Source organism: Eulemur rufifrons, chromosome 18 (assembly GCF_041146395.1).
Source record: "Eulemur rufifrons isolate Redbay chromosome 18, OSU_ERuf_1, whole genome shotgun sequence".
NCBI classification, from domain to species: domain Eukaryota; kingdom Metazoa; phylum Chordata; class Mammalia; order Primates; family Lemuridae; genus Eulemur; species Eulemur rufifrons.
The window spans coordinates 46,646,344-46,673,190 of NC_091000.1; the positions used below are offsets into that span (position 1 = coordinate 46,646,344).

Sequence of the window (26,847 nt, forward strand, 5' to 3'; positions counted from 1 at the left end):
GACATGACCAGTTTGCCTCAAGTGGCTTCTATTTGAACCTACAGATTTGTCACTCCTCTGGTCTGTCTCCATAGTACCATGAGTTTCCCACACCATCATAGTGGGGGCCTTGCAAGTGCACTGATCCTGATTGCCAAAGTAGAAAATGCAGGGGGGTAGGTACAAACAAGAGGACCCTAACAGTTGCCTCTAGAAATTTAGGCCTGGAGCAAAGAGAAGACAAAATACCACTTCAGCTACAAAAGGAAAAGCAGCAAGTGTCTGCCACAGACAATCACTGTTCTGGCACTGTTTGAACATGATGAATTTGAAACATCTATGATGCAGTTTTATGCAGATGTCTGCTAAGCACTGTTGCACCTGAGTCTGGATTTCTGCAGAGAGCTTGCAACTGGAGATCTGGATATTCTTGAGAGTGTGGAGAAGGCCCTTGAAGTGAGGATAGCAGAAGCCTGAAAAGGAATTATGGACTTTGGAGGCATTGATGCGTATTTCTGGAAAACAGAAGAATGATTTACCCTTAGACTGATTTTAGACTCTGGAAATCTTCAGATATTTTCCTACCTGTCAGCTTGCTGCAAGGTCCGCCTCTCAGCTGACTTTCTAGTGAGCACTTCCATTCCATCCAGGGACAGTCCCAGGAACAGGGCATTTTCTTGCGTCTTCAAATTGCCCCTTTCCCCCAACTTTCTCCTCCTCTGCCTACAAGGCTGCCTGAAAGATAACACAGGTAATGGAGAAAAATTCAAATAAGACGAGTTTAATACTGCCTAGGGAGATTTAGGTCCTTATGGAGGAGATAAGACAGAAGCGAAAATGATTCACCAAACCTGGCATGAAATGCAAAGCGACAGCGTGTGTCTAGCAAACCTGGGATAGCAATTCCATCCGGACCTGCAGCTGCTTTTCCTGTCGCTGAAGTTCTGATTTGAAAGACAGTAGGTGCGGTAGAGAGGAAGGAGAATGCTACCGTCGGATACATAGTGTTTTCAGACGGAATTCTCTCTGGAATGAGGAGAAGGTAAGGGAGACGTGTGGCCTGGGACCCCGTCTATAAAATGAACTACCATATTGTACGCCTAGAGAGCTTTTCAAATGTCATCTGACGTTGAGCGCAACGGGTCCACGCTTTCAAACCTTTTGCCACTAATTTTGTGTGATAGTCAACTCACATGTGAGTTTTGGATGAAGGCCGAAAGTATAGTCTAGGTGGGACTGACGGGACAGGAATTTATATCATTTAGAAAGTCCCCTAGGTTCTAAATCTGACAGGTTTGGGAACTCCTGGCCTACAAAGTCAAGAACCCAGGAACTGGGATGGAGGGGGCCGAGTTATTGGGAAGGACCTGACCCAGGAGGAGTCAGCGTGGACCAGAGGAGAAAGGATGAAGGGACGAGCGACTGAGGAGAGGGATGAGGCGAGGTGGAGTTAGCGAAGTGGGGAGAAGAGAATTTGAATGTGGATCTGTAAGCATGTATAGAATTTGGATGAATGAGTGGGTAGGACGTTTCCAAGCTCTACATCTTTTCTCTGCCTCCTGTAGGTAGGAAAAAAATTGGAGTCCAGTGTGTTTTAAGGGAAGTGGGCCGAAAACCTCTTGTTCCAAAGGAAGATGTTCCTCCTTTTTACTCAAACTCTGTCGTCTTTTGAGAGTGTTTGGGGGCCGTTTCCACAGCTGGGCTCTTCAGAACGCACCCATGTGTTTGGGTTTTTATTTGAGGTGCAGTAGCTGTTGGTATTGGTGGCTTTTGAAAGAGCCACAGGGAAGCAAAATGGTTGTGATGGGAGTAGGTTGGTGAATGTAGAAGTGGGGTCTGCCGGCTGCTTTTGGCTTGAGTATATGAGGTATGTGGGCAGATGATTAATTAACATATTGCCTTGGAACGAAAGGCTAAAATTGACAATAATCAAATGTATTTACCTTTAATAGTCTGTCAAAGACAGCGCACATTCGTGAGCCCGAATAGCTCAGTTGGTAGAGCATCAGACTTTTAATCTGAGGGTCCAGGGTTCAAGTCCCTGTTCGGGCGTTAGGTCCAACCCCCAACTCTCTCGAGTTTTATACACCAGAAGAGTTGTAAATTCAGCTTTCTCCCTTCTGGGCACTGGAATTTCAGTTGTTAGAAATTCAGCTTTCTCCCTTCTGGGCACTGGAATTTCAGTTGTTAGAAAGGAAGGTACTTAATGACTGAAGGGATCAATTTGAGATACCGGACACAGGATTCTGTGTGGAGGCGAAATTTAAGAGAGTGGGGTTTTGCTTGAAAAAGAGAACAGTGCACGCATCCTCAAAAAATAAATGCAGCCTCCCTGCTAGTGTAGATGAGAGTTCTTTTTACCAAGCTACAGGAAAAGAATGCTCTTCTGCTTGTCAATAGATCGAGTTTTTTTGCTTTCTGGGCATTAGATGGGACCAGAAGGGAGGAGGAACTTGGGTTTGAGTGTGATTAGTTTAAGATACCTACAAATTTAAGATGCAATCTTGTGAAGGTATTTGGCAAATACAGTACCACAGCACTGAGACTGCAACTCTGTTTTTTCATTTGGGTTTTTTTGTGGTGTTTGTTTATTTGTTTGTTTGAGACAGAGTCTCCCTCCGTTGTCCTGAGTAGAATGCTGTGGCGTCAGCCTGGCTCACAGCAACCTCAAACTCCTGGGCTCAAGCGATCCTCCTGCCTCAGCCTCTCGAATAGCTGGGACTACGGGCGGGCGCCACGACGCTCGGTTAATTTTTCTATTTTCAGTAGCGACAGGGGTCTCGCTCTTGCTCAGGCTGGTCTCGAATTCCTCAGCTCAAGCCATCCTTCCGCCTCGGCCTCCCAGAGTGCTAGGATTACAGGCGTGAGCCACCGCGCCCCGCCGAGACTGCAACTCTGAAAGAATCTGTGATTCCTATTAATTAGGCAGATACAGAAGAGAGGGACACTAGGTAGAGTGAGAATTGAAAAGGGCTCATTGTGATTTGAAGATTGGGAGCTCATCATGATAAGCTAAAGTGATCTTGGCTCTGAATTCATTCTGGATAGCATAACGTTCCTGGAACTTCCTTAGAAATAACAGCAAATGATTAGAAATCCAGGTGAGGTTATTGCTATCTCCTTTTTGCCTTCATCTGCCCTTACGAGACTCTTTTCATGTTCACAGAAAATCTGATGAAATAGTTTTTGAACTTGTGAGGACCCCATTTTTCTGGCAAAACTTGTTTCTCAGTTGGTACAAAAGTCTCATCAGACTGCTAGAATGTGAGAATGGGAAACAGAGAAGGGACAGATCTTACTAATGGAGAGAATTAAGATGGTGTCATACCCAAAGGGTATGTGTGTGGGGTGGGGGGTTGGGCTGCTTTTAACTCGATATCTTGGTGTAAAACACAGCTAGGATGATGTCTAGTGTAACCAGTAAATGACTACTGTGCATTGTGACTGTAGCAAACTGTATTCTAGTGGACTCCTATATATTTCCACTATGAAGGATTTTTTTTCTTGTTGGCTTCCAGCTATACCTCAGCTTACTTCATGAATTTTTGTGGCAAGGCCCAGTCTTTTTTTGTACAGCATTATAGAAGCATCTATTTAATGGAAAGCTGTGGAAATAACTGTTAAGTTACAGAATTTTCTGAGGAACCCAACATTTTACTCAGAAGACAGAACATAATCATGCTCAACATACTGTATTCAGAAAACCCCAAAACTTATGTAGAATATGTCTACCCTGTCTATGTTCTGAGGGAAAATGGAAGCCAACGAGTGCTGTTTTGGAAGGAGTCCCAGAGAAGGCATGTTGGAATATCATGTAAGTGTGTTGGAATATCATTGTACACACCAGCATGATATTATTTGATATTATAAAAACCCCTTTATATGGTCCTGTTTGACAGATATGGAAAGAGTAATGAAATATGTTCCAAAATTTGTCTGATGTCATCAACTTTTAAATGGCATTCAGTTATAAACCCAGATTATAGGACTGCAATCATGAATTCTTCTCTCATAACATCATATTATACTCACATATACCCATACACAATTTAATGGTTCCCTTTTATTTCAGCTCTTGTGTTAGATCACAAAGACACAGAGACAGGGAATAAATATTATATAAAATTATTAGGTTTTTTTTTTTCAAAAATGTTACCTTTTCAGTTCAGGACCATTGTAGGCATGCACATTTTATTTGTTTAATGACATTTTAATTTTTCATTTAGTGTCTTTGGCAAAAGAATTTCCACTACTATATCATAGGTTAATTGCCAGAAGTTAAACCAAGAAGTTCCTATTATTTTTGCAATTTGGAATAAAAAGGACCAGAAGAAACAGAGCATTCATGAGGGGACTAGAACCAAGGAATATGATGCCTTTTCACTTAGAACATGTGACCATCCTGTGCCAAGTGCTCTCACTTCCTTTATACAGCGGGCAGTGAAAGAGATAACCTTGTTACTTGCTTTAACAATCTAATTTTGTCAAGAATCTCTTACAATAGGGTAATATTTGCCAATATTGAAGGAAAAAATAAGATATCTTCTAAAATAGGGAGAGAAAAGAAGGAAATATAGTTCTTCAAAGTTACTCTCCCCCAAATCAGTGGTCATGGTGGAAAAACCTGAGGTAAGAACTATGTTTATCATAAGAAATTATATTTATCAACTTCATGATAATTTACTCAATATTTACTTTCTCACTGGACTTTTTAAGGAAAATATTTGAAAACCTGTCTCCTACTTATTTACCAGTCAGAGAAAATAAATTTGGTGATATTAGCAAACACACACACCCATAGATAACATTATGTATTACGGTTTGTATATAAGCTTTATGTACACACAAATACATACATAATCGCCCATTATGAGGTATCATTCTTCCATACACTTTCCATGGATCATCTAATTTAATTCTAACAATAGTCATGAATAAATACTGAACTCAAGATTAAAATCAGATTTTGTCTTACTTTAGAAGCTATCCTCTTCAATACTATTAACACTATAACTGATGCTAAATGTCACTTCTTAAAATTGATATTCATTCCTATTGTTATATACATCATTTTAGAAAAATAGCAAGAGAAGAAAATTTCTTTAGCATGATAAATTATGTACATTTAAAGCCATGGTCATTATCTTACATAAAAGAATAATTTGTCTACTTAAAGTTAGGACAAACAGCAATGATATAAGAAAAAAAAGTACCATCAATATTTTAAAAATATAAGGGAAAATATTACATTTATGTTCTGATAAAATGATTTCAAGAAAAAATAGAAGCAACAAAAATTCATATTAAAAAATTTCATACAAAGGCTAAGTAGGAAATAAATATATACCAATGTATTACTTATCTGTTGTGACATAATAAATTACTGTCTTTTATGAGTTAGTCTCTGACGTTGTACAGCTCCTCTGCCTCATTCTAATCACTCATAAAAACAGAATTACCCATTAAAACTATACTGATTATGAAGCAAGATTGGCCATCAGTTGATATTAATAATAAAACTATTAATAAATAATGGATACCTGGGAATTAATTACAATATGTTTTGCTCTTTTGTGTGTTGAAATATTCTACAATGAAGAAGAAAAGAAAAAAAACTACACTGATTGACTCACATAAGAGGAAATAAACAATCTGAACAGGACTATATCTATTAGAGAAATTGAATCAACAATGAATAATCTTCTAAAACAGAAAGTATTAGGATCAGGTGGGTTCACTGGTAAATTCTAAAAAACATTTTAGGAAGAAATTATACTGATTCTTTCAATCTTTTCCAAAAGGTAGAAGCAGAGGAAATACTTCCCAATTCATTCTATGAGGCCAACATTATCCTAATACCAAAACCAGACAAAGGCATTACAAGAAGAGAAAACTACAGACCAATATCTCTTATGATCATATGTACTAAAATCGTCAACAAAATATTAGCAAATTGAATGCACAATGTATAATAGGAGATTGGGAGGAGGGGTAAGGGGCATGTGGAAACTCTGTTCAACTTTGCTGTGAACCTTAAACTGCTCTAAAAAATTAAGGTTATTTTTTAAAAGTAAATTAACAATACTAAGTTCATTTTCTCTGTTGTGTAATATTCTAATTTAATGAACTAAAGTGGTACACCTGTTTCAATCATCTCCTGGAAGAGCCAGATTTTCTTCTCACATTATTCAGTGACAATGACATCTTTCCCCCATGGGAGCACCTGGCAACACGAAGTTTCAGTGTAGGTGGTCGTGTGGTTTTCAGTAGTCTCTGCACCTTCACCGCCTATTAAAAAGACAATAATGAAGTGGGTTTATATTTTCGAAGGAAGTCACTTTGAAAACATAGGGAGTGAAAGACATTCAAATGCCTTAATTATGTCTGAAGAAGCCATGGCTGAGGTTTGCACCTGAATTATGACCCCATTTTGCAGGAACATTTTTCACCATCTAGAAGCGAGTTCCTTAGCAGTAGCTAAGCAATACTAGATCTCTCATATTTTTTATGAGGAGACACAGCTTTATGGACTTCCCAACTCATTCTATGGGGGCAGTCCTAGTCACCTGGACTCAACATACAACTGGAGGCTCTTTCCTTTGCCTTCTGCCTCTTCCATTGATAGGCAGCTGGCAGAGTCAGCAGATGTAATGGCACACCTTCCGTGTCACCTTCTTGAGATCACTTTTCCTTTTTTTTTTAAAATAGTCTTTTTTTTTTTTTAGAGTAGTTTTAGATTCACAGCAAAACTAAGTGGAAAGTACAGAAATTTCTTATATATCCTGAACCCCACATATGCACAGCCTCCTCCACCATCAATATCCCGCAACAGAGTGGTACATTTGTTATGATTAGTAAACATACATTGACACATCATTATCACCCAAAGTCCATGGTTTACATTAGGAGTCACTTTTGCTGTTGTACAATTGATGGGTTTTGGCAAATGTACAGTGACATATATCCACCATTGTAGTATCATACAGAGAATTTTAACTGCCCTAAAAATCCTCTGTGCTCCACCTATTCATCTTTTCTCCTTAACCCCTGAAAACCACTGATCTTTTTACTGTCTCAATAGTTTCGCTTTTTCCAGAACATCACATACTTGGAATCATTCAGTACAATTGGCTTTTCTGATTGGTTTCTTTCACTTAGTAATATGTACTTAAGTTTCCTCTGTGTCTTTTCATGGCTTGAGAGCTCATTTCTTTTTAGCACTGAATACTATCCTGTTGTCTGGATGTAGCAAAGTTTATTTATCCATTTACCTACTGAAAGACATCTTGGTTGTTTCCAAGTTTGGCAATTATGAATAAAGCTGTTATGCACGTCCGTGTGCAGATTTTTGTGTAGACATGATTTCAACTCCTCTAGATAGATACTAAAGAGCTTGATTGCTGGATCATATGGTAAGAGTATATTTAGCTTTGTAAGAAACTGCCAAACTGTCTTCGAAAGTGGTTTTATCATTTTGCATTCACACCAGCAATGACTCAGAGTTCCTGTTGTTCCACATCCTCATCAGCATTTGGTGTTGTCAGTGTTCTGGATTTGGGCCATTCTAACAGGTGTGTGCAGTATCTTATTGTTTTAACTTGCATTTCCCTGATGACACAGGATGTGGAGCGTCTTTTCATATGCTTATTTGCCATCTGTGGCTCTTCTTTGGTGAGTTTGTTCACATTCTTTGTCTCTTTAATCCGGTTGTTTGTTTTCTTATTGTTTCGTTTTAAGAGTTCTTTGTATATTTTGGGCACCAGTCCTTTATCAAATATGTGTTTTGGAAATATGTTCTCCCAGTCTGTGGCTTGTCTTCTCATTCTCTTGAAAGCGTCTTCCACAGAGCCGACTCTTTAAATTTTAGTGAAGTCCACCTTATCAATCACTTCTTTCATGGATCGTGCCTTTGGTGGTATCACTTTACTTTTGAAGAGTCGCTGTTCTCTGCTTTATAACTTCTGAAGCAAGAGGCAGACCTTTGTGCGGGCGGCTGCTCCAGCGAGGTGTGAGGGCAGAGTTGCACTTTCAGTGGGTCGTGGCGGCTCCGCTGCAGCTGCAGCAGCCCTAGGCCTGCGCGGATCCCGGGTACAGCTGTTTCATCCAGGTTCATTCTTCAGCGCAGCAGCCTTGCGGAGACTCAGAGGAGATAAGTCAAGAGAAGCTGATGTGTGGATCAAGAAAAGGGGGAAACAAGCAAATAGACCTTCTTAATCTAGTATTCTTCGTTAAGCCAGAGTCCCCAGATAAAGCGGATAAAGCTCCGGCGTCAGGTGGGCTAGATGGTAAGTACGGCCCGAGCCATTGCCCGGTGAGGAAAGATTAGGGCAGGATTCTCACGTTTTCATCTATCTGGACGCTTTCTTCTCCAAACCGGGTCAAGTGGGGGAGACAGCTTCTAAGATGCATTTGACCATTCAACCGACTCACCTGCAAGGAATTTGGGTCTCGGCTAGCAGAAAAATTTTCAAAGCGGCCTGAACAATCCCTTAATTCTTTCCGTCTGGGATTCGATTGAGCCAACAGCAGAACCAATTGTGCTAAAGCTATAAAATTCTACTCTGCTCTCAGTAACGATAGGAGCCGGATGTTGTTGTGTCCTGAAGAGAGTCTGCTTGAGTGTAATCTGGGTGAGGCTTTGGGTGGAATTCATCCTCAGGGCCAGCCACTCCCCGGTTGAATATAAAATAGTAATGTGAACAGTTTGGAGATTTTAAGAGGACAGTAATTCTACCATCTTACTGTCCCCTGTCAGGGGATGTAGCTCAGTGGTAGAGCGCATGCTTCGCATGTATGAGGCCCCGGGTTCGATCCCCGGCATCTCCAAGGAGATTTTTCCAATGTTCCTTTTGTTTAATTCAGCCTCCGGTCCAGATAATTATTAAATATATATATTTTAGTCCTTTCTCATTTTTGTCATTATCATTTTTTTTAAATCGAGCAATATCTGTTTTGTTTATTTCTCTTCCATTTGGTTAACTAGCCACCGCCATATTTTCTGGAAATTTCTCTGAGGTGTTTTATCATGCAGTGAGCAATACAAAGCCAAAGAGATAATTCAGAAGGAAATTCATTCTATGAATGCATCCAGGAAGAAAGCTACATATCAAAGAACGCTTTAAACTCAATTAAATGAGGCTCCATCTATTTCCACTTTCCAGTGGAAAACAATCAGTAAAACTAAAATGTCTGGTAGCAATTTTTTTGCAGGGGCCTGAGGTGGGATGGGGAAGGGGAAAGTAGCATGCCTTGTTAGTACTGAGATAAGAGTTGCATGTAAGTACTCAAGGGACCACCCTAGGACCATAAAATCATGTGGATCTTGTGCTACACTTATTAGCCTACTTACCAATTTCTCACTGCATCTTTGGCCTTACTCAAGATTTCTGTGCAAGAGAGCTCACCACAGTCCAGTGCAGGAGATTTGGGAAAGTAGTAAAGGTTGGAAATAACCTGTGGAAATGGAAGGCAGAGTTAGATTTCCTGTCAACCCTGAAAAGGAGGTTGCATTCTGGGCAACTGTACGTAGATTAATTTTAGGCTTATGTGACTTCTGTGTTGTACTTATGTTCATTACTTAATTCAATTGAGTGATTTGGAATACTGATAGTAAATTTACTTTATTGTTTCTGTTCTCATTAAGAAGTACACTAAAAATGGTGTAATGGGGTAAAGGTCTGTAAAAGGGCAACACAATGTTTCACAAGTTATTTCTCTAAAACTCCCACCCTTTTTGGGAATTAAAACCTGCACTCTTTCCCAAGGCCAGTAATCAAAGGGGCAGAAAAATGTTCTTTGCTGTTTGTTTTCTAGTATCTTGAACCACATGAGATGGCTTAACAGAATTGTCACAAGATCATAGTCAGTGGAGATAAGGGCTACAGAAACAGACCTGTGACACCTGTGGTCATATAGACCTAAGCCCATGACCCCAAAAAACTCTTTTAAAAAGCCCTGTTTTTATGCTTAAAGGCAGGATGGTGGTCTTTTGAGAAGCTAGTATTCTGCCCTCCTCATTTGCCAGCAAATTATTAAACTTATCTTCCCTTTTCCTCAAACCACTTGTCCTCATTCTTTGTTCTCACTGATTCAGCCTCTGGGACAAGTACCAAACTTTTGTTACCAACGATAAGATGTATTTCTCTGCCACTGTTAAGAAGAAATCCAATAATTTATTTAATAAACATTTGTTAGGTGCTTCCTCTGTGTTACTACATAACTGTGCTAACTTAGGAGGTACAACTGAAAGTCAAGTGAGGAAGAGCCAATATATAAGCAATATTTGTTACTCTGTGTCATAATTACCATATTGGAGGTTTGTAAAAGGTAACACTGGAATACAAAAGAGAGTAGGATCAACTGTCCCTGAGAAGGTAGGTCAGGTAAAGCGAACAAAAGAAGAGATACTTGTGATGTGTGTTAAAGAATGAGTGGGATATTTTACAGTTGGAAATGAGGATCACAGTGTTATTGTAGTAATAATAAACATCATGCATGTGGATAATTGTCCACCAAAATGTTGGACAATTTAGGTAGTTACATATAGCTGGATCATAGGATAAGACAGGGAAACTGCAGGAGATGATATAGGAGATATAGGAATATATAGCTTAAAAAGGGTTTTGAACTGTGTATCATCAATATTTTTGGTTCCAAAAACCAAACAGTGAATATGATTAACTTGAGTGGAAAGAATATCTAGTTGGCCAGGTTTAAAATCAATGTCAGTAGCTTCAGAAAGCAAGAATCTGACTCTAAAAATGTCAAATTCCCTAAACATAATTAAAAGGTTCAACCAACAAAAGAAAAAAAACATGTTCTCAATGATAGCTGCTTTATGTATGCTTTCCTAGAGGACTCAGTAGGCAATGAGAGGATAATGAAATACTACAAACAAGAGATTATCACAATCAGATTTGAATTTTACGAAGTTAGTTCTCTAAATAATGTAGAAAATGGATTGGGAATAGTGGTGAAATGAGAAGAAAAAAAGACTAGTTCAGATATTATTGAATGAGTCCAGATGAGTTGCTATCAGGACTTTTACTGAGAATAAGTTTCAGAACATACAGACCTGTCCTATGACCCTTTCCTAGGAACCAGAGTAAGAGTAAGCAGTGGCTTGAACTTCCCAGTGGCCTGAACTGTAGGTACCACTAACTTTTTCCAAGAGATTGAGATCCAGCTGGATCCACCTCAAGGACAAAGCTAAATTCTAAGAGCTCTGTCTTTCCCAATCTCTTAATTTCTCAATTAACCACTTCTTCCCACCCATTTTTCACTTCTAATAGGATCTTTTGGACCATGGAGAATGTTTAATTAACTTGGAAAAAATTTGATCAGCTAAACTTACTGTCTCACATTGCTGCAATCCCAATTCACCACTCCAGCTTTACGACCCTTTAAATTTCTACCTACACCTTCATCTCCATACTTCTTTGTCCTGCCATTTCAATGACATAAACTTGCAACTTCTCTCTCCTGTATATTTCAACTCTGCCTTTTGTAACTCATGCTTCCAGGTTAACAACCCACTGTCCTCAACCACTTTTGCAAATGTTCCTGCATTAACTTAAATCTGGATCCAAATAGCAATGACTTAAATAGCAATCATGTTGCTTTTTAAGATACAAACTACACATTCTCTAACCTCCAGTTGCTTTTCTCCTCCTCCACTCACTTGGAATAAAACCAAAGAGGCCAGGCAAGAGCTACACCCTCCTCTTCAAACAATCCACCCACCTCAGCCTCCCAGAGTGCTAGGATTACAGGCGTGAACCACCACACCCGGCCCCCTCCACCTTTTATACTCAGTTGATTCCCTAACTTCATATATCACTGAAAAAAAATTAGAAGCAACCAGGTAGAAAGCTCCTCATCTTCCCATTATGTACATCTATAAAGACACAACCTATTTTTCTGCTGTTACTGTGGGAAAAGTATATTAACTTCTTTGGACAGTTGCACTTGTGTTCTTGATCCTACTCTGTCTTGAGTTCTGAAGAGATTTTCTCTTGTAATTATTTATTTTCTTTCCTACCTCATCAATTTCTCCCTGAATAATAATGTGTTCTCATACCTTTTGCCCTAAAAATGAAACAAAGCTAAATAAAAACAAAAAACAAAGGAAAAAAGCAAAGCAAAACTTCAAAGATTATCTCCCTCCAGATACTGCTTCATGTCTCTGCTCTTTTTTTTTTTTTTTATTAATAGATTTTATTTTGGGGGAAGTTTTAGATTTACAGGAAAAAAATTGAGCAGAAAGTATAGAAAGCTCTCACATTCCACCTCATATCCCTCCCCAATTTCCCCTGTTATTAATATCTTGTATTAGTGTGGTATATTTGTTATAATTGATGAGCCAATATTAATACACTCTTATTAACTAAAGTTCATAGTTCATGTTAGGGTTCCTTCTTGGTGTCACACATTCCGTGGGTTTTGACAAATGTATAATGACATGTACCATTGGAGTGTTGTGCAGAATATCCTGTGTTCCACATATTCATCAATCCCCCACCCTCACCCCTGGTAACCACTAATCTTTTCACTGTCTTCACAGTTTTGCCTTTCTTCAGAATGTCATATGCTTTAATCTGCAGTCTCCAATCCCTGGGCTGTGAAACAGTACCAGTCTGTGGCCTGTTAGGAACCGGGCACACAGCAAGAGGTGAATGGTGGGAGTGAGCAAAGCTTCATCTATATTTATAGCTGCTCCCCATCACTGGCATCACTGCCTGAGCTTTGCTTCCTGTCAGATCAGTGGCAGCATAAGATTCTCATAGGAGTGCAAATCCTACTATAAACTGCACATTGGAAGGATCTAGATTGTGTGCTCCTTATGAAAATCTAATGCCTGATGATCTGAGGTGGAGCTGAGGCAGTGATGCTAGTGCTGGGGAGCAGCTGCAAATGTAGTAAATGTAATAGGCTTTAATCATCTCAAAACCACCCTGGTCCATGGAAAAATGATCTTCCATGAAACCATTCCTTGGTGCCAAAAAGGTTGGGGACCACTGCTTTAAATCATAAAGTATGTAGCCCTTTCAGATTAGTTTCTTTTACTTAGAGATATGTATTTTAAAAAAACAAGAAGTAGTATTTTAGTTTCTTGCATATCTTTTCGTGTCTTGGTAGCACATTTCTTTTTAGCACTGAGTAATAGTCCACTGTCTGGATGTATCATAGTTTGTTTATCCATTCGCCTACTGAAGGACATCTTGGTTGCTTCCAAGTTTTGGCAATTATGAATAAAGTAATGATAAACATCTGTGTGCAGGTTTTTACGTGGACATTAGTCTTCAGCTCATGTGCTAAGAGTATGTTTTATATGTTGAGAGCAATGGATGAGAGTTCCTGTTGCTTCACATCCTCATCAGCATTTGGTGTTGTTAATGTATTGGATTTCAGACATTCTAATAGGTTGTAGTTGTATCTTGTTTTAATTTTCAAGACCCTAATGACAAATGATATTGAGCATCTTTTCATGTGCTTATTTGCCATCTGTGTATCTTCTATGTTGGGTATCAGTTCAGGTCTTTTGTTTGTTTTTAAATTGGGCTGTTTGTTTTCTTATTATTGAGTATTAAGAGTTCTTTGTATATTTTGCATACCATTTCTTTATCAGTAAGTAGAAGAAAACAAACTCAATTTCTCCTTTTATATTCCCATAATACAGATCACTTCTGTGACCTCTGGTCACCAAAATATGTACGCTCCCTGCCTTCCGAGTACATACTGGGGTCTGGAGGGGTTAATCATGTGAATGTCAGAGCTGGAAAAGATAGGACTATTACTTCTATTTTTCTATTAGCAATGAGGAAGCTTTTCAGAAAGTATTGGGATTATTATATGTTTTTTCCTCTTTTAATCCCCTAATGTATTGGATTAGATTACTGCATTTTATAATAACATGCATTCCTTTAATAGACCCCATATTTTAGTCAGTTCAGGATGCTGTAACAGAGTACCACAGTCCGGGTGGCTTAAACAGCAAGCATTTTCTTTTTGTGTGTGTGTGTGTACCAATCATACAGAAAACAACAAACATTTATTTCTCTTAGTTCTGGAGGCTGAAAGTCCAAATAGGGTGAGAATTGCTGGTGTCATCCTGTCAAGCCACTTTTCTAGCCTGCTGTCTGCCTTGCTCCCTCTCCCAACTCCAGCGGTTCTGAACACGTCCACACCTCCACAGTCTATCCTCATTTCTACTTGGCGTTCCTATCCATCCTTCCAGATTTGCTCACAGGTCACCGCACCCGAGGACTTCCTGAACCCTTTAGGGAAGGATAAAGTCTTCTGTTTGGCCCCTCCGTGAGAAAGGGGTCCGACATTCAGAGAACCACTCCCTCTGCAGAAAATAAAGTCCCACAGAAGCGGAGATTTAGCCTCGGTCTCAGAAGTAACTCGTTTCTAACTTCATTCCTGGCTCTTTGTTCGATCGGAGCAAGATCTGAGGATTCGTATTCTTTGGTTTTGATTTGTATCCTCTAAATAAATGTGGATCAAGAGGCCACGGGAGGCAATCCGACGTCTTTACCTTTTAACCCATCCGGTTGCTACAAGAGTGGAACGAGTTTATTTTTGTAATAGAAATCTCTCTACTAGCTCCTTGTTTTCTAGGAAAAGGTGCACGGCGGTTTTCTGGAGTCAGGGAATAGGATGCAGAGATGGGGACAAGAATTGGGAGTAACTCAGTAGTTTCTATAATTAGGCCCTTGCAAAGCATTTTCTATCTTTCCTGGAAATAACCTTCCTTTGTCCCAAGGATCTTTTTTTAAAAAATGAAAAATACTCAGCAAGGAAGAGCCTGGAAGAATGTGTCTTCCTGAGATTTCTTACTTCGGTCTGTTCTTATTAGTTACCGAATGTCTGCAAGATGCAGGTTAATGAAAATTCCTTGGTGATGGAGTCCTACAAAAAAGGAAGATGAAAATTTTAATACATGTTTACAAAAGAGCAAATATATTAATAAATCTTAAAAACGGAAACGGAGTAAATTTCTGTTTTATTTTATGAAGACAGTTTAGAAATGCAGCTTTTGTTGTAGCGGGGATGTAGCTCAGTGGTAGAGCGCATGCTTAGCATGCATGAGGTCCCGGGTTCGATCCCCAGCATCTCCAATCCTTTTACATCCTCCTCTGGAAATGTCTTTCTTCTACGTTACAGTCACAAGCCTTTCTGTAGAATCCGAAAATTAATTGCCTTGCCCCCAGGTATTAATAGCTTGCTCCGGTTGAAGTAAATACTTGCAGCTCTTTCTCTTTTAAAATGGTATACCTCTCTGTCCTCAGCAGGGTTTACATATGGTTATCCACCAAGAGGAAAAGCAACGGTGACTTTGGACCCTGTTCCATAAAATACTGACATTTATCCATATAAACTGTAATTAGAAGATTTATGAACTAATTAATATTTTCACTTAGTTTTGGTGCTGGGGTTTGGGGTGAAGGATGAAGTGGTAGGCTGAGCTCCTGTCTCAGGTTGCACATTTGGATGCTCAATGAGAGAAAGATAGATTTCTCCAGAAACTCTCTGGAAAGAAAGCGCACTCTTCCCAGGCCTGGGGCTCTGAAAATATGGGGTAAATTTAACTTCTTCAAATGAGGCAGTTGTCTCAGAAATCATACACAAAGGAGTGAAACAGAAGCATTTCGACACAGATGTGGTTTTCCTTCAGTGATTGCATTTTGCCAGTGAGTTCATAGCGTTCGCACTGTTGTGTGGACTTGATCTCTTTTACACTTACCTCTCTTGAAATCTCTAAATTTGCCTCGCTGATTCTAAAACTATTCACTTCAATTTTCCCTCAAAAAAAAAAAAAAAAAACAAAAACCTACTTCTCTTTCTAAAGCTGGCGCTATTTTACCGTGCACATGGGTAGGGACTTTTTGGCTAGCTCCTTTGTGCATTTTTCGGAAGGTCTAACTCCCTTTTGGAATGCAGCATTTATTGTGTCTCTATGCTTTAGTTTCAACTTACAATTTGTGACACCCTGTCATATTAGCAAGTAAAGGAAGTTCAGAAAACAGTTTTTCTATGATTTTGTCTTTTATCTCAGCCAAGCCTCCAGCAACGCCAGTCATAGACAGCCCCTGCCTGGCTGTGTTTAAGAGCTGGCAGACATGACCAAGGAGAATGTACCAAGTTCTTTAAAAATAGTAATGACTACCATCCTTTATGGCAGACTCTAATGCTTTGGTCTGTCAGCTAACTGTGGATTCCCAGTGCTTGTGCTGCCTGGATGAGAAAAAACACAAAATTAATGTATAGGTCTTAGAATGGGCCTGTGTGGTGCCCTGAAGCTTATATTCTATTAGCTTCATGTTAAATCATACTGTGCTGTCAACTATTGAGCAATTGGTCTTGCTAATATTTATTACAGGCCTACCACAGTGTAATTTTGATGATAATAGAGTACTATGAGCTAAATAAAAAATAGTAGCCACAGCATCTACCACCTGAATGGTCAATGAAAAGGTAGTCCCCAGACCTTTTCCTCGCTTGTTCCTCATATTTTTAATGTGCTTTATTACCCACAGCCAAGGCTAGCACTTGTGACATACCAGGAGTTCTACCTAGAAACCAGTTTTGAATTGTAATTATTCCTTACTTCCTTTGCATTCTCTGCCTTGCCTTCTTTCTTGGTCACTTCAAGACCATCACGAGATTATGTTCAACTTGATCAAGGATTGTTTTTTGAGATTTCTCTATTCCACAACGTATGAAAAAACTCTCCTTGAAAATTAATCACAGTTCAAGAATGGTGTCCTAGCTAATTTATTTCATCTAGCAGATGAAGTGTGCACTGGGTGATGGGAGGGATGAGGAAAGAGACATTAATATAATTCCCTGAGCTCCCAGATTTCTTTACAGCTAAAGCATTGGAATTACCTGGAAAGCTCTAAAATTTTCTGATGCCCGGATCTCACTCTGAGAGATTCCAGTTTAACTTCTCTAGAGTGTAGTCTGGGCACTGGCATTTTTAAGAGCTCCCCAGGTGATTTGAATATGCAGACAAGGTTGAGAACCACTGGCCTAGAAAGTCTCCGTTTAAATTATCTCCAAATATCCACGAAGGTGAGATAAGGCATTCAGGAGGTACGTCTGAAGGTTTATTTCTTTCTCAGTCAGGCGGAGCTTGTCTAGAGACACCGCTGGTAGTGTAGAGACACAGTCATAGACACGTGGTCGGTCCCCAGACTTTTTAAAAGTCAAAGGCAGATGGAGGTGATCAATGGGATGTAACTTAACTTCTCCACAAACAGTTCTGTCAAGTAGAGAGAAGCTTCTATTTTGTGTTTTGTTCTATCACAATTGTCCCAAGACTATGTAATCAGAGTTGTCACTCCCTAATTTGCGAAGCTAATTGCTGGGAAGAAAGTGGATTACTTAATAATTCAGGGCCTTCTAGGAGAGAAAAGATATAAGAATGTTTTTAACAATATTTTAAGATATGGCTATTTTAATTACGTAAAATCAGAACTCATTTTCTGTAGTTTTTCTGCCCAAAGAATATTAAGAGGAGCAAAAGGTAGAAATAAAAGGGGCTATTTTCTGAGAGCCTAGAAAAGAGCAGAGAACTGAAACCTAGGGAAAATTCTATTTGCTGATCCTTATTCCTTAGCATTGAAGAGAAAGGCTAAGACTCATTTGACTTACCAGCAATGAAGCTCCTCTGAGCCTACCCGAATTGGACTCCATTTAGTAGTTTCTGCAAAGTCTTGTGGCTAGAAAAAGTTAAATGTGAATCAAGATCGCTTAGTGAAGATTATAGTTTATTCTTTTCATTTCAAGGAAAAATGAGATACAGCAGACCTACATTGTAAAATAGGGAATCCTTAGGTTGTGACCAATGGCCTCTCAGTAATTTGAAATAAAATATGCCCTGGTATGCAGATAGGGAAAAAAAGCAAATATCTTTTATTTCTTGTCTATATTGGGCCTTCAAGTACAAAGAGAGGACAAACTAGATCAGGGGAAAGAAATTGACTGGAGCACTTCTCACAAAGACACTTATAACCAGAGTGCGTTACAGAAAACAGGACCTCAGGAAAATATGGAAAATCTATGAGAATGTAAACATTCAAGAAAGGAAATCAGACAGTGCTTGGCAAGAGTCTCTAAAACATGAAATAAGTTATCACCTGTGGTCACTTGGAACGAAAGGCCCACTCAAAGGCAATCTTTGGGGACTGATTTGCCCTAGCCTGAAATAATATGAAGGTCCTAAGAGAGAAATTGTGGGTGGGAAGGGGAAGACAGTTACATTAATATATTTTGCACTGAAAATATTAAAGAAAAAAGACTGTAAATGTCTTGATTATTTGCTCAAGGCATAAATGAAAGCCTCAGGCTTTCTGTGACCACAATAAAGTAATGCTTTTTTCTTGAGGAGCATATAAAGAATATATAGCTTTAATTGGTGGATAGCTGAACTATTAAATCAGTGAAATTTCTAACTTCTCCAGGTCTCTTATGTGACATTTAGGGAACTGATAGGGAAAGAATGGCACTGAGAATTGGATTGGATTTAGGGGCCTAGGAGTTCTCTTGATCCCTCAGCTCTTGCTGATCTTCTCTTGAAAGTTGTAGCAGATGCTTTTCTCTTACACATTGAGTGCTTTCTTACTTTGTGTATTAGTTAGGGTTCTCCAGAAAAACAGAACCAATAGGATGTGTGTGTATATGCGTGAGAGTGTGTATCTGTGTGTGTATTAGAGAGAGAGATATATATAAAGAGAAAAGACAAAGAGAGATTTTAAGGAATTGTTGGGGCTGGCAAGTCTGAAATCCACAGAGCAGGCTGGAAATTCCAGCAAGAGATGGTGCTGCAGCCTAGAGTCCAAAGTCAATCTGGAGGCAGAATTTCTTTCTGACTTTTCTCTTAAGGTTTTCAATTAATAGGATAAGGCCCACTTGCATTATGAAGCATAATCTACTTTACTCAAAGCCTACTGATTTAAATGTTAATCACATCTAAAAAATACCTTCACAGCAACATCTAGACTGATGTTTGACAAAACAACTGGGCACCATACCCTAGTTGAGTTGATACATAAAACTAAGCATCACACTTTGTCTTTAGATACTACAATCCTCTTATGAAAAATTTTATCTTTCAAAAGATTGCCAGTTCTTTAAGGGAAGCAATGATTTCCACATTTATGAAGAAAGAAAGATTGCTTTAAGAAGGAATAGAACACTTTCAAAATATATTCGTGGTTCTCTAAGCACAAAACCATTCCTTAAGTAAAAATATATTTGTGGTAAAAGCTAAAAACATATAGAAGGTGAAAGAATACTTTATCATATTTTGTGATTTGATAATTCAAAAGAAGTATAAATAATTCAAGATACAATAGAATTCTAATTTATGGTTAAAAAAATACATCTGAAGTTTGCTTTCAAATACTCCAGGAAAACAAGTTTAAAGACAAATGAAAAAAGAATGGCAAATCTTGAACTGTTGATGATGGGCAAATGTAGTTCATTACATGATTTCTTTTTTTTGAAAATTGTCATAATATACTGTTTAATAAGAAACAATAGAGAATCAACGAACTACTATTACAAACGACAAAAGAATTCAGAAGAGTAGATGAGTAATTAATTTCCAGAAATCTATTACCTTTATGTTTTAAAAATAATAGAATATATATTTGAAGGAAAGAACCCTGTTTCAGTTAGGAAAGCAATCAGCTAAAGGTAATAGAAAACCAAACTAAGAGTGATTTATTTTTCGTGCAGGGAACAAAGTCTAGAAATAGGTGTGTGTGACACTATAAATGTGACAATATAAAAAAAAATTCAGAATGAATTGAGAAAATTCAGAATTCTAATGTCAAAAAGAACATTAGAAGTCAGGATACAAACGTAAACTGGGAAAATATTTATTACTATGTTGTTCCAGGTGCTTAATGCCATGAGATGCCATCAGTGAATCTCTTGAAAATCCTTGGCCTTTTCGTCACAACCACAAGATGGGTGGGGAATCTCTGGGAATCATTTCTGCATTCAAGGTAAAAAAGAATAGGAGAGGAATTAACACTAGTTATATATATACATACACTAGTATATATATATACACACACATACATACACATATATATATAATATTTACCAGGAAAGAAAAGCTCATGCCCAAATCCCTCAGTAGACTTCCATTTATATCTTATGGGCCAAAACTAAGGCACGTGACCATCTCTTGATGTAAGGGAGGCTAAAAAAATAGATATCTGACTTTTTAAGTTCATGTAGTATGAAGTGGTCAAAGGACAAGAGAGCTGGATATAGGGGTTGGAATAGCAGCTATACAGTGTCTATTCATTTAAAATAGCAACAAAAAGATTAACTTTCTAGTAATGAGCAAAGTAACAAATGTGCTAGATATACTCTTACATTTGTGGTCAATTGATTTCAACAGGGGTGCTAAAGCAATTAAATGGGGGAAAGAATAGTTGGTTTTTTTTTTTTAAGGGTATCTAAACACTAGATATCCATATGCAAAAGAATGAATCTGGACCTTCTACCTCATATCAGACACAAAGACTAACTAAAAGTGGATATATATGCAAGAATTAAAACTATAAAAGTGAGGCCGGGTGCGGTGGCTCCTGTCTGTAATCCTAGCACTCTGGGAGGCTGAGGCAGGAGGATTGTTTGAGCTCAGGAGTTCAAGACCATCCTAAGCAAGAACAAGACCCCGTCTCTACTAAAAAAAAAAAAAGAAAGAAAAAGAAAAAAAAAAGAAATTAACAGACAGCTAAAAATATATAGAAAAAATTAGCCGGGCATGGTGGCGCATGCCTGTAGTCCCAGCTACTCGAGAGACTGAGGCAGTAGGATTACTTGAGCCCAGGAGTACCACAGGAGTAAATTATTGTGACTTTGGATTAGGCAATGGTTTTTTGATATGACATCAAAAGCACAAGCAACAAAAGAAAAAAATAAATTGGATCTCCTCAAACTTAAAAAACTTTTGTTCTTCAAAGGACCTCATCAAGAAGGTGAAAAGACAACCCACAAAAATGAGAAATGGAAGAAAATATTTCCAAATCATATATCTGATAAGAAACTTGTATCCAGAATATATAAAGAACTCTTATAATCCAACAATAAAAAGGCAAATGACTCAATTTAAAAATGGGGAAAAAAAACTTGAATGGGCATTTCTCCAAAGAAAGATAAAAAAAAAATGAAAATCAATTTATTTGATATATTTCACTTTCTGCTTTCTTCATTTTTTTGGTATCTCAAATAAGTTATTCGCCAATAAAAATTAAATATTAAAGTAAACTAAATAGACCAGAAAAACGTTATACTGAAGAGAGCTAATTTGTTCAGAGAGAACTTCCTTTGCTTAAACCTTAAATGGTCCTATTTTCCCCCCAAAGTTTTCTTTTAGGGTAAATTCTAAGTTATTTGCAATGGTTCTCTTGAAAAATGAGGAAAATTTAGATCACTGTGGCAAAGTTACTGTCTTTATTTTTTTCCATTTTACTTTTATTATCTTTCTGGTATGTTTGACATGAAATGCTAGACGATTTGCCTTTACCTGTGTCACTGTGTTGTAGGGAAAGCTCATTTCCACACATGCTCTAGGTAAAGCTACAGTGTCATTACTCACAGATACATTTTGCTTTTGCCAATTAGCATTTAGCTACTTAATGGCAAGGACTATTTTTCTGCCCTTTGTTATTTTCTCCAGGCATTAATTCATGGCTTTAAAAGTATAGAAATTCTGGCAATATTTGGCTGAGAGAAGAGGCTCTACTACATATAAAGCAAGCAGGCTAATTAATACGTGGGGTTTTGCAAGTACACTGGCCTTGAGTTTTACTTCTCTATTGTTCTTCTAATTGTGGAATTTTATGCAAATATGTTTTATTTTATTTAAATTAAATTAATTATGCAATATTCTCAGCATCAATACAGAGAATATTGTAATAGACATCATGTACCCATTATCCAGATCTTTCTTTTTCTAAGGAAATAATTTAGAGGTGTGGTTGAAGTATCACCCCTCACCTTCCATTCCCCTTCCTTTCTCCATGAAATTAACAGCTATCCTAAAGTCCATGCATATCCTTCCAGTCTATGTTTTAATCTTTTACTGCATATGGGTGTTGCCTATAAAAATTTTACAGTATTTACCTGTCACATTGTAATACTTATTACAATGTTCTTTTTTGTATTGTATTATAACAGTACTTATTACAATGTTCTTTTTATTCAATATGATGTGTTTAACAAATTGTTTATGATAGAAAAAGATATGTCTCATATATTTTAACTGTTGTACAGTTAGTCTATTGGAGAACTTATAATTTTATTTCCAATATTTTCTTTATAAGCAATACTGCAAAAAAAAAATCATTGTGTATGTCTCCTTGGACAAATTTGCAAGAATTTGCTAAGCCATACATCAAGAAGTGAAATTGCCAAATTATAAAGTAAGGACATCTTCTGCTTTTCTACATATTGCCAAATTGCTCTCCATACTGCTTGTACCAGTTTATATTTTTATCAACAATCTATGATAATTTCCATCTCCCACCATTAATTTACCTACACTTGGCATTATTGCACTTTTAAAATTTTGCCAATATGATGAAGATAAAAGTATTCTTCACATTTGCATTTCTCTAATGACTAGTGAGGTTTAACACATTTCATGTTTGTTTTTTTTTTTTTTTTTCCGGCCTTCTTTGTTTCCTCACTGGAAATTGAGTCTTTATATGCTTTGTCCAATTTTCCATTGATGGTCAAATTCTGTACTTAACTTACATTATGCTTCATTAATTTACTAAGTGATAAATGCCCCTTAGTTTTAAATTGTACTACAGTTTTATCCTGCCCTACCAACTGAATATTAATATGAACATTGAGTTATTCCTTGGGCTTTTCATTAGCCACATTGAATGTTGGAGACTTCCCAGTTCTGATTCACAACAGAAGTATCAAATCTACTGAACATGAGCAATATTTTGATTCTCTTTTTAAACAACACAAGGACTTTATAAATGTATTATTACAAATATTGCCTACAAATTCCATGATATTATTGCTAACATTTTAGTTCCACCTTGTTTCTTTGTCATCCAAATATGTATTATTTTTATAGTTAAATGCTTTTCTAAAGATTTAACTATAAATTTCCTATTGTTTCACATGTATTTAAACAAGGATCTTAGTTACTGGCACATATTTAAAGGTCTTTTTGTAATCCCTATTATTTGGCTAAATATAGAATTTTAACCTCAAAACTACCTTTTCTCAGCACTGTAATCATGTTTTTTCATTATTTGTTTGTTTTTGTTTTTAGTTTCTAGTGCCACCAATGATAAACCCACTATAGATCTAATTGTTATTTCTCTTACTATAAAGAAACCCACTTTAAATCAAGGAAAAATAAAATCAGAATTATAAGATTCTCCCACAAAGTATAATGAAAATTTATAAGCAAGCTAGTGTTTACCAGCAAGGAGAAACAAACAAAAATAATCAAAGCAAATATATCTTCACAGATACCCTATGCGAGAGGCCATTTTTCACTAAGCCACTAACTTTAAAATAATATGTTGTTTATTTTCCAATTCTTTTTTAAATTTTTTTCTTTTATTTTTGATATTTTTAAACTATAAAATTTTAAAAATATGTAATGCTTCACGAATTTGTGTGTCATCCTTGAGCAAGGGCCATGCTAATCTTCTCTGTATCATTCCGATTTTAGTATATGTGCTGCTGAAACGAGCACTATTTTTCAATTCTTAAAGATGCAATTATTCTTTCCTTTCGTGGATATTAATTAATTTTGCTTTTAATTGTTACAAATCCTCTGAAACATTATTCAGACAATTTAAAAACTTAAAAATTAATAGTTAAAGTAAAAATAATATAGTTTAAAATTTGTATCCACCAAATAAAATATTTCAAATAAGCTGTGTTTAAAACATGTAACAGCTTGATTTATCTACATAGTATTAAGATAATTCATTTCAGACTCATTTTCCTGGTAGAATTTACAAATGATCATAATTGTTCTACTGGATTTTAAAAACAATGCAAAAGCTTTAATGGTTGCTTTAATAATGTTTTTGTCAGGATGTAATTTTTCAGTAACAAATCTAAAACCTCAGTGGCTTAAAACAACACGGTTGTTTTTTGTTTTGTTTTGTTTTTTGAGACAGAGTCTCACTCTGTTGCCCAGGCTAGAGTTTCATGGCATCAGCCTAGCTCACAGCAACCTCAAACTCCTGGGCTCAAGCAATCCTTCTGCCTCAGCCTCCCGAGTAGCTGGGACTATAGGCATGCGCCACCATGACCCACTAATTTTTTTTATATATATAATTTTAGTTGTCCAGCTAATTTCTTTCTATTTTTAGTAGAGATGGAGTCTCGCTCTTTCTCAGGCTGGTCTTGAACTCCTGAGCTGAAGCGATCCTCCCACCTCGGCCTCCCAAAGAGCTAGGATTACAGGTGTAAGCCACCTTGCCCGGCCTTTATTCTATCTTTGAACTCAATTTTTTGTTCGGCTCTTTAGGGATATGAACCTCTCACTTTTAAAATAAGTTCATTTTGTTAAGTGTGGGGAAAAACTTAGGAAACAACTTAATTGTATTTGGGGGACTGAAATTTATGCCATCCTGATCATAAACAATTCAACTATTTAGAAATCAGAAACGCCATGATTCTTGGTCTGTCATGATTTTGGGGGGTGCTTTCCAAACGCAGTAAAAATACAGTAACTGTAAAGGGAGTAATATTGTAATTCTAACCATAGCAGTTTGTTAATATAGATTAAATTAAAAAGTGACTATCCTGATTAACAAGAAAGTAAGGTTATATTCACTACGAAAACATTCTGAGTGGGACAGAAAATGACAATGCCCCAATATTTGACTCGAGAGGAATTAAGAAAGACTTTGGAATTCAAGGGCCTTACCAGGCCAAGAGTCTCTTCCAGCCATTACCTGGTTCAGTAACGAATTCTGGAGTCCTCCCCAGTGCCTTTTACAAGGCAGTGGAAGCCAGGTAGAGGTGCAGTTGCACTTGCTATTCCCTTACTGTATGCCCCAGCCTTAGTTCTAAATTAAAGGCAGAAAACTAGGATCGTTGACAGTTTAAGAATGAATGTTAATTTGGGGATTTTTTCAATCAGTTCACATTTGTTTAGCTTCTACAATGTGAGGATCCACGAGGAAGACATTAGAGAACATCTCTTGAAGAACCAAAATGAGGAAGGCAGGATACAGAAGGAGGAATTTCCCTGTCTGGTGACACCTCCCCAATGCCTACAGGTTTTGGTTTCCACGTGCGCATCTTCCTAGGAGGCGCGGGAACAGAGGCTATTCCCTCAGGGAGGGAAAGGCTTTTTGGATTTGAATCATAAAACCGTTTAAGTGTGCTCTGACCAAGCCGCCTTCTTGCTGTGGTCTACTTTCCCAAGAGGAGTAAGATCTGACAGGTGTTCGGAGAATAGGAACGTGTTAGGTTTTGATTGTTTTTCAGAGTGCAAGCGTGTTATCTTCTAATAGCCAGAAATGTCATTAATTTTATGAAAGTTCTAACTGATCTATTTGCTAGAAAAGCCTTTCACTCCACTTTTAGAATATCCAATCACTTAACGATTCTAAATTACCACAATGTAATGGGATGTAAAAACGGTTCTCGCTACACCTTGAGATAGATGCCCCTTCCTCTGCAGTGAACACTTGGTTCGTCTCCCCTCCTTCTCATTCCGTGGTTTTATCTGCTCTCTGGTCACGCTGACGTTGTTCTAGTACATTTTCTGATTGTGTTGAGTGTGGGTGTGTTTTGTTGGGCTTGAAGGAAGTCTGATTCCAACAGTCCCTTTCGGAGTCTGCCTTTGCGATGAAGTAGATCTATTAAAAAGAAAAAAAAGGTACACAATAACTTTTCACCTAATCGAGTACAATTTTGGTTAAAAAAGAAGGGAGTGAGCTCATGCAGCTGGCTCTGTGGCTTAGTTGGCTAAAGCGCCTGTCTCGTAAACAGGAGATCCTGGGTTCGAGTCCCAGCGGGGCCTCAGCATAACTGTCTTTCGAGCATGAGTGTCTCTTTTTGTAATATCCTAATTTTCAGTTCAAAATCATCGTCTATTACAATATCAAATCTCTCCAACCTTTTCTCATTCCACCTGCATTCTCAGAGATTGTCAGTCTCTCTGAAGATCTTTCACACAGCTAAACTGGGATTTAACTGTACTTGGTGGTTCAAGATCAATCATGGTTAGAGAATTTCTAAAATAAAATTATAAAACTTTTAATTCAAACCATCAAAAACTATACCCTGCTGGTTTCTCAAACTTCAAGCAGTCTTGCTAAAATTATACATAGGTGAAAAATGGTTGCAATTTATTGAACACTTACTGTTAATAAATTGCATTTTATGTATTTTCTCACATGACCTTAATCCCTAGAATATGCTCTAAAGAAAGCATTATTATGCACATTTTACAAATCAATTAAGTATCAGAGAGAAGTAAAATAACTTGCTCAAATCTCACAGGCAATAAATAACCAAGCTAGATTTCCAGCAGTGTATTTGTCTCTCAATACTGGAAGATGAAGTCTGGCTTTAGGTGCTTGAAGTTTAAATTGCTCAGAAATATTTAGTGTGCCCAAAAGCCAAATGTGTCTGTTTACCAAGACCCAGCATTGGAAATGCAGTGTCTGGTGGAAACGTGAGAATAAATATGTGGAGACGCCGGGGATCGAACCCGGGACCTCATACATGCAAAGCATGCGCTCTACCACTGAGCTACATCCCCAACACTAAGTTGCTCTGTTTACCACACAATGATTTTTCTTTATGTATACTGTATTTGGTCAACTTTTCCCTAAA

At 37.6% G+C, this 26,847-nt stretch overlaps 6 non-coding genes across 6 annotated transcripts; 4 read left to right on the top strand and 2 right to left on the bottom strand.

Moving 5' to 3' along the window:
- Positions 1-1,958: 1,958 nt before the first annotated feature.
- Positions 1,959-2,031, top strand: TRNAK-UUU (transfer RNA lysine (anticodon UUU)). Its single transcript has one exon. It is a non-coding gene; the product is annotated as a tRNA-Lys (tRNA).
- A 6,702-nt stretch (positions 2,032-8,733) lies between these two features.
- TRNAA-CGC (transfer RNA alanine (anticodon CGC)) lies at positions 8,734-8,805 on the top strand. Its single transcript has one exon. It is a non-coding gene; the product is annotated as a tRNA-Ala (tRNA).
- A 6,224-nt stretch (positions 8,806-15,029) lies between these two features.
- On the top strand, positions 15,030-15,101 carry TRNAA-AGC (transfer RNA alanine (anticodon AGC)). The gene has a single exon. It is a non-coding gene; the product is annotated as a tRNA-Ala (tRNA).
- Positions 15,102-23,630: 8,529 nt separating this feature from the next.
- On the bottom strand, positions 23,631-23,737 carry LOC138399189 (U6 spliceosomal RNA). The gene has a single exon (XR_011236089.1). It is a non-coding gene; the product is annotated as a U6 spliceosomal RNA (small nuclear RNA).
- A 2,218-nt stretch (positions 23,738-25,955) lies between these two features.
- On the top strand, positions 25,956-26,029 carry TRNAT-CGU (transfer RNA threonine (anticodon CGU)). The gene has a single exon. It is a non-coding gene; the product is annotated as a tRNA-Thr (tRNA).
- Positions 26,030-26,701: 672 nt separating this feature from the next.
- TRNAA-UGC (transfer RNA alanine (anticodon UGC)) lies at positions 26,702-26,773 on the bottom strand. Its single transcript has one exon. It is a non-coding gene; the product is annotated as a tRNA-Ala (tRNA).
- Between the last annotated feature and the right edge of the window lie 74 nt (positions 26,774-26,847).